A 5,758-nucleotide genomic window follows, 5' to 3' on the forward strand; every position below is an offset into this window, starting at 1 on the left:
ATTTTATTTTGCATTTTATTTTGAAATGCATCTGACGGATGTTCCGTCCAAACATTTCCGCCTATGCACTCTGCCTTATATTGTGACCAGACTTTTCTCTTCGCAGATGAGTAAGGCTGGGGCCGAGACTACCCCACCCCTCATTCACACTGACCAGTAAGGCTGGGACCGAGACTACCCCACCCCTCATTCACACTGACCAGTAAGGCTGGGACCGAGACTACCTCACCCCTCATTCACACTGACCAGTAAGGCTGGGACCGAGACTACCCCACCCCTCATTCACACTGACCAGTAAGGCTGGGACCGAGACTACCCCACCCCTCATTCACACTGACCAGTAAGGCTGGGACCGAGACTACCCCACCCCTCATTCACACTGACCAGTAAGGCTGGGACCGAGACTACCCCACCCCTCATTCACACTGACCAGTAAGGCTGGGACCGAGACTACCCCACCCCTCATTCCAGATGAGTAAGGCTGGGACAGAGACTACCCCACCCCTCATTCCAGTCGACCCCGAGTAGGCTATTGCTGCCTTTCATTTTGTCCAACCACTGGTATTGTTTTGTAATGCGATACGATACAACTTTATTGTCAGCTTTCACTGAAACTTGTTTTGCGTCCATGATAAAGCACTTTGTAACCTCGTTTTGAATTGTGGTATATAAACAATGTTTATTATTCATTATCATTATTAACCAGGGTCTAATCTAGACTTAGGATAGGTCATTATGGGATGAATTTCTATTACAATAGAAAACTAGCAGTAGCCTACTTTGATCCCCCAGGACTGAAAGCCTAGAACAGAATACCTATAAACCTAGACTCGCACCTCCGTTGTGCCATCTCAACTGTTGGGAAACTAAAAAGAAGAGTGTAGAAAAATCCAGAAATTCCACAATAACCTCAACAGTTTAAATACACAAGGTAAGAAATGAAAAGAGTGTGTACAAAGATGCCAACGCACACCAAAGTCCTTGTATAGCGGTGCTGGCCCACGGGAGAGAACTGCAGAGGGAATCTTGAAAAACAAGAAAGTGGCCGCACACGCCAATAGCCAGAGTGCCAATATTTTATTAGGATGCAGCAGGCAGCAGGTAAAACGAATGAATCTGGGTTAATTTGTCTTACCTGCTGCGTTCTAATAAAATATTGGCACTCTGGCTATTGGTGTGTGCGGCCACTTTCTTTTTTTTTCAAGATTCCCTCTGAAGAAATGAAAAGAGGAAAATAATTTTAAACCACTGTCAACCATCATCATAGTTGTTTAGTAGCTGCGTCCAAACAGGGTGTAGAACTTAGCAACTTCTTTGCCACACACACACATCTGTCGAGGCTTCGGTTTCCTCAGGGGATCGAAGGGGATACACAGACTCTTGGCTCCCATGGAAGGGACCCCGGGCTCCAGGTCCTGGTCCTGGTCCTTGGCTGTGGTTTTCTTAATCCAGTCCTCGCAGACGATGCCTCCGCAGAACGGAATCTGGACAATCTTGCCCTGGTCCAGTTCTTTCTGAAACTCCTCCATTGAGTCTGCAACCACCATGTGTTGTTTCAGGTCATCACAAGCCTTTTTATACAGGTTGGTCTGGATCTCCTCCAGTACGTGTGGAAGTTTGTTCTCCACTTCAGCCTCTACCACAGTGAGGCGCTCTTTAGTGTCTCTCCTCACAGCCACACACTGATTCTGCTTGATGTCTTTAGGACCGACCTCCAGGCGGATTGGCACTCCCTTTTGTTCCCAGTGGTTGAACTTCCATCCAGGGGTGTAGTTGTCTCGGAGGTCAGCCTCCACCCTGATGTCTGCCCTCTGCAGAATGCTGAGGTACTGGGAACACTTGGCCACGATGGCGTCTTTCTCTGCCTGTGGCAGGTCAACTTTGATACCACAGGGGATGATGATCACCTGTAGGCAGGCAACGTTGGGAGGCAGCACCAGACCCATGTTGTCTCCGTGGACCATGGTCAGAACACCGATGGTCCTGGTGGTGAGGCCCCATGAGTTCTGATACACAAACTGCTTTTCTCCTGGTTTCTTAGGGTCCTCGAATGCAATCTCAAACATCTTGGCGAAGTTCTGACCCAGATGGTGAGACGTGGCTCCCTGGATAGCTCTGCCACTAGCAGAGATGAAGGCCTCTACTGTGGTGGTGTAATCCCCTCCTTCTCCGTCTTCTTGCCTTTTACCACAGGGATAGCCAAGAGCTCCTCATAAACCCTGGTATACAGGTTCAGGATCTGCAACACCTCCTTCTCTGCTTCTTCCTGGGTGGCGAAGGCTGTGTGTCCCTCTTGCCACAAGAACTCTCTTGTCCTCAGGAATGGCTGAGGATTTTTAAACTCCCACCTCACAACGTTGCACCACTGGTTCTGTTTGATGGGCAGGTCTCTGTGGGACTGGACCCATTTGGCGTAGGTTGGGTACATCACCGTCTCACTGGTGGGTCTGATAGCAATGGGTTCTGCCAGCTCTGACTTCCCCGAGCGAGTCACCCACGCCACCTCTGGGGCAAAGTCTGCAATGTGGGTTGCTTCTTTCTCCAGGGCAGCCTTGGACACAAACATGGGGAAGTAGCAGTCCTCCACTCCCAGCTTCTTAATCTCCTTGTCGAAGAAGTCTTTGATGGCCTTCCAGATGGCAAAGGACCAGTGACGGAGGATGTAACAGCCACTGACGTCATAATACTCAATCATCTCTGCCTTGGTTAAGACCTCGGAATACCAACCTGCCAGGTTCTCCTCTTTCTTGACTTCTATTGGCAACCGTGTCTTCTTTTTGGACCCCTGGCCTTCTCCTCCGGCTAGTCCTCCTCCCCCTCCCTGCTTCTTGGACTTGTTCTCCCCCTCCTTGCGGTTCTTGTCCTCTGCTTTGGAAGCCAGGAGCTGCTTCACTGCTACGTCAGTTTGCTCCATTGGAGCCTTCTCTGTCTTCAGTTTCTTGACGACTTCACCCTGCTGGGCCACATGGGCGTAAGGACACGACACAGAGTCAAGGGAAGAGGTGGGCGGGGCTGGTTTAGCACTGGGTGGAGCTTGTACAGCGGCAAGTGGAGCCATGCCTGGCTTGTAGTCCATACCAGTTTTCTGCTTGAACTCAGCCTTTAGGCTAAGCAGCACCTGAACGGCCTTACCAATCTCCTGCTTGGGAGCCATGGCGACCTTCAGCTGGCGTACTGCATCACCCTGGGCCACAATGCTGGACAACACATCACCTGCTGGGGGTGCTGCTGGAGACTTGGCAGGGGCAGCGGGTGTGTTTTTCGCTGCCTGGCTCTTGCTCTCGTCCTTGGCTTGTACAGCGGCAGGTGGAGCCATGCCTGGCTTGTAGTCCATACCAGTTTGCTGCTTGAACTGAGCCTTTAGGCTAAGCAGCAGCTGAACAGCCTTATCAACCTCCTCCTTCTTCTTGCGTACAGCCTCACCCTGGGCCACGATGCTGGAGTACACATCACCTGCTGGGGGGGCTGCTGGAGACTTGGCAGGGGCAGCAGGTGTGTTTTTCGCTGCCTGGGTCTTGCTCTTGTCCTTGGAGCCGGCCGTGGGCATGTCTTTGGGCACACATGGGCTCTCCATACAGCTATTAGGGCTGATTGGCTCGTAGGGCTGGTCACATATGTAAAAGCCACGCCTCTGCAGCTGGATGATGTCACCTTTCTTCAGGTTCTTCAGACAGGGATCTCCCAGCATCCTCTCCTCCAACTTGCTTTCTTTGTTGATGTACTCTCTGAAGTCGTCCTCTTTCCCCAGGACGGGCTTGGAGATGAGGTGTTGGTAGTTAACACAGAGGGTAGGCAGCAGTGGGGCTCTGTTTGTGACCGCCAGCCAAGTTATCTTGGTGGTGTTCTTGAAGTCCTTGTTGTCCAGGTTCAGACGAGCCTCCATTGACACCACCATACCATTGGAATCCTTGTTGATTGTGGTGATGACGAGGTTCCCCCAGTTGATGAAGGTCACCATCTCACCCTCCTTGAAGGTCTCTGCGTCTCCCCCCTCCACCAGCACCCGGCATCCGTACCAGACCTCCTTCTTCCCCACCTCCTCATTCTTGGGGTGTTTTGCAGCCTCCTTCATCTCCTCAGCGGCTTCAAGGATGTCAACGGGGACCACATATGAGCTGGACAACGCTGTGTATCTGGGAGCCACCGGGTCTATCACCTTCTTGTTAAAGGCCCAGATCTTGTCCCACTCCATGTTCACCACCGACCTGGATCCTCCCTGAGCAGTGATAAACTGTTTGAGGCCCTCAACAGTCATTCCTCTCCTCAGTACTCCTCGGATGGTGGGGAAACGAGGGTCGTCCCAGCCATCGACATAGCCCTGGTCCACAAACCAGGTGAGCTTCCTCTTGGACAGTACAGTGTTGTTGAGGTTGAGTCTGGCATAATCCGAAATGTAGGGCTTCCTGAGTCGCAGTGCATCAATCATCCAGTAGAACTGGTCATTGCGGTCATGGTACTCAGTGGTCCTCAGGGCATGGGTCACCCCCTCTACGCTGTCCACAATGGGACAGGCAAAGTCGTACGTTGGGTACACCTTGTAAGTGCTTCCTGTTCGGGGATGGGGATCATTCTTGCAGCGGTAGAGGGTGGGGTCTCTCAGGCAGCCATTGTTGGACGCCATGTTGATCTTCGCTCTCATACAGCAAGTCTGACCACGCTCTGTACCGGCCTTCATCTCCTCCCACATCTTAAAGTTCTGCTCCACCGAGTTGCTGCGGTTCTTCGACTCGACGTGCTGCTCTCTCTCCTGCTTCATCTGCTCGGGTGGCGTGTCATCGATGTAGGCTTTGCCCTCACTCAGCAGCTGCTCAGCCAGTTGCTGGATGGCGGGGAAGTGGTGGCTGGTGTAGGTGACCTGGTCTGGATAGATCTGCAGCATGGACATGTCCTCCAGGATCACCTTCTCAAAGTCCTCCTTCTCCTTCTCAGGGTTGGTGTCATCGAAGCGCATGATGAGCTTGCCATTATGTCACCTGGTAGTACTGGTTCAGCAGGGCAGCCTTGGCATGGCCAATGTGCAGGTACCCGCTGGCCTCCGGGGGAAAGCGGACCACGACTTTGCCCATCTCAGCTCCTGGTAGCTCCACAAATTTGGCCACATTCTGTTTTTTCTCCCTCTCCTCCGAGTTGGACAGGTTGCTGGAGTTAATGGAGAGGTTTAAGGCCATGTTCAACGTCCCCAGTCAGACACTATAGTGACGGTTTTCTTTTCCACCTGTTTAAAACATCAGTATTATGTCAGCATGTACTATGATGTCAGTACCCCATGTCATAGGCATTCCCACAAATGTGCTTAATATTGATCACATGGACGTCATGGACGGAAAACAAATGTCAGTGCAAGCTGACAATAAAGTTGTATCGTATCGTATCGTATCAACCAACCTTACATAGCTTGCACTGTTTTTGTTCATATACCAGAGAGAATGAGGAATGCGTCTTCTAGTCACCATTTGGTTGAAGTCCATCAATTGCATCCAGTCAGTGGTGGAAAGTAACTACAGTAAGTACATTTACTTAAGTTAAATGTTGAGGCATTTGTACCTTATACTTAGTATTTCCAAATATTGTACTTTTACTCCACTACATTTATTATTAGAAAACTTTAGTTAGTTACTTTGTAGGCTTGGATTATTATTACAAAACATGCATTAGCCACTTCACTTCAGCACATTTCGGCCATTTGAAAATAGCCCATCTACAAGCTCACAATGCATCGCAATGCGACACATGGTGAGCTTGTAGATCAATTTTCTTT

The 5,758-nt window shown here is 50.6% G+C and overlaps 1 pseudogene across 1 annotated transcript; it reads right to left on the reverse strand.

Annotated features, from left to right (window-relative positions):
* Positions 1 to 1,271: 1,271 nt before the first annotated feature.
* Positions 1,272 to 5,168, reverse strand: LOC306916735 (bifunctional glutamate/proline--tRNA ligase-like; annotated as a pseudogene). Its single transcript has one exon. The product of its transcript is annotated as a bifunctional glutamate/proline--tRNA ligase-like (transcript).
* Between the last annotated feature and the right edge of the window lie 590 nt (positions 5,169 to 5,758).

Source organism: Electrona antarctica (genome assembly GCF_951216825.1).
Source record: "Electrona antarctica genome assembly, chromosome: 23".
Taxonomy (NCBI): domain Eukaryota; kingdom Metazoa; phylum Chordata; class Actinopteri; order Myctophiformes; family Myctophidae; genus Electrona; species Electrona antarctica.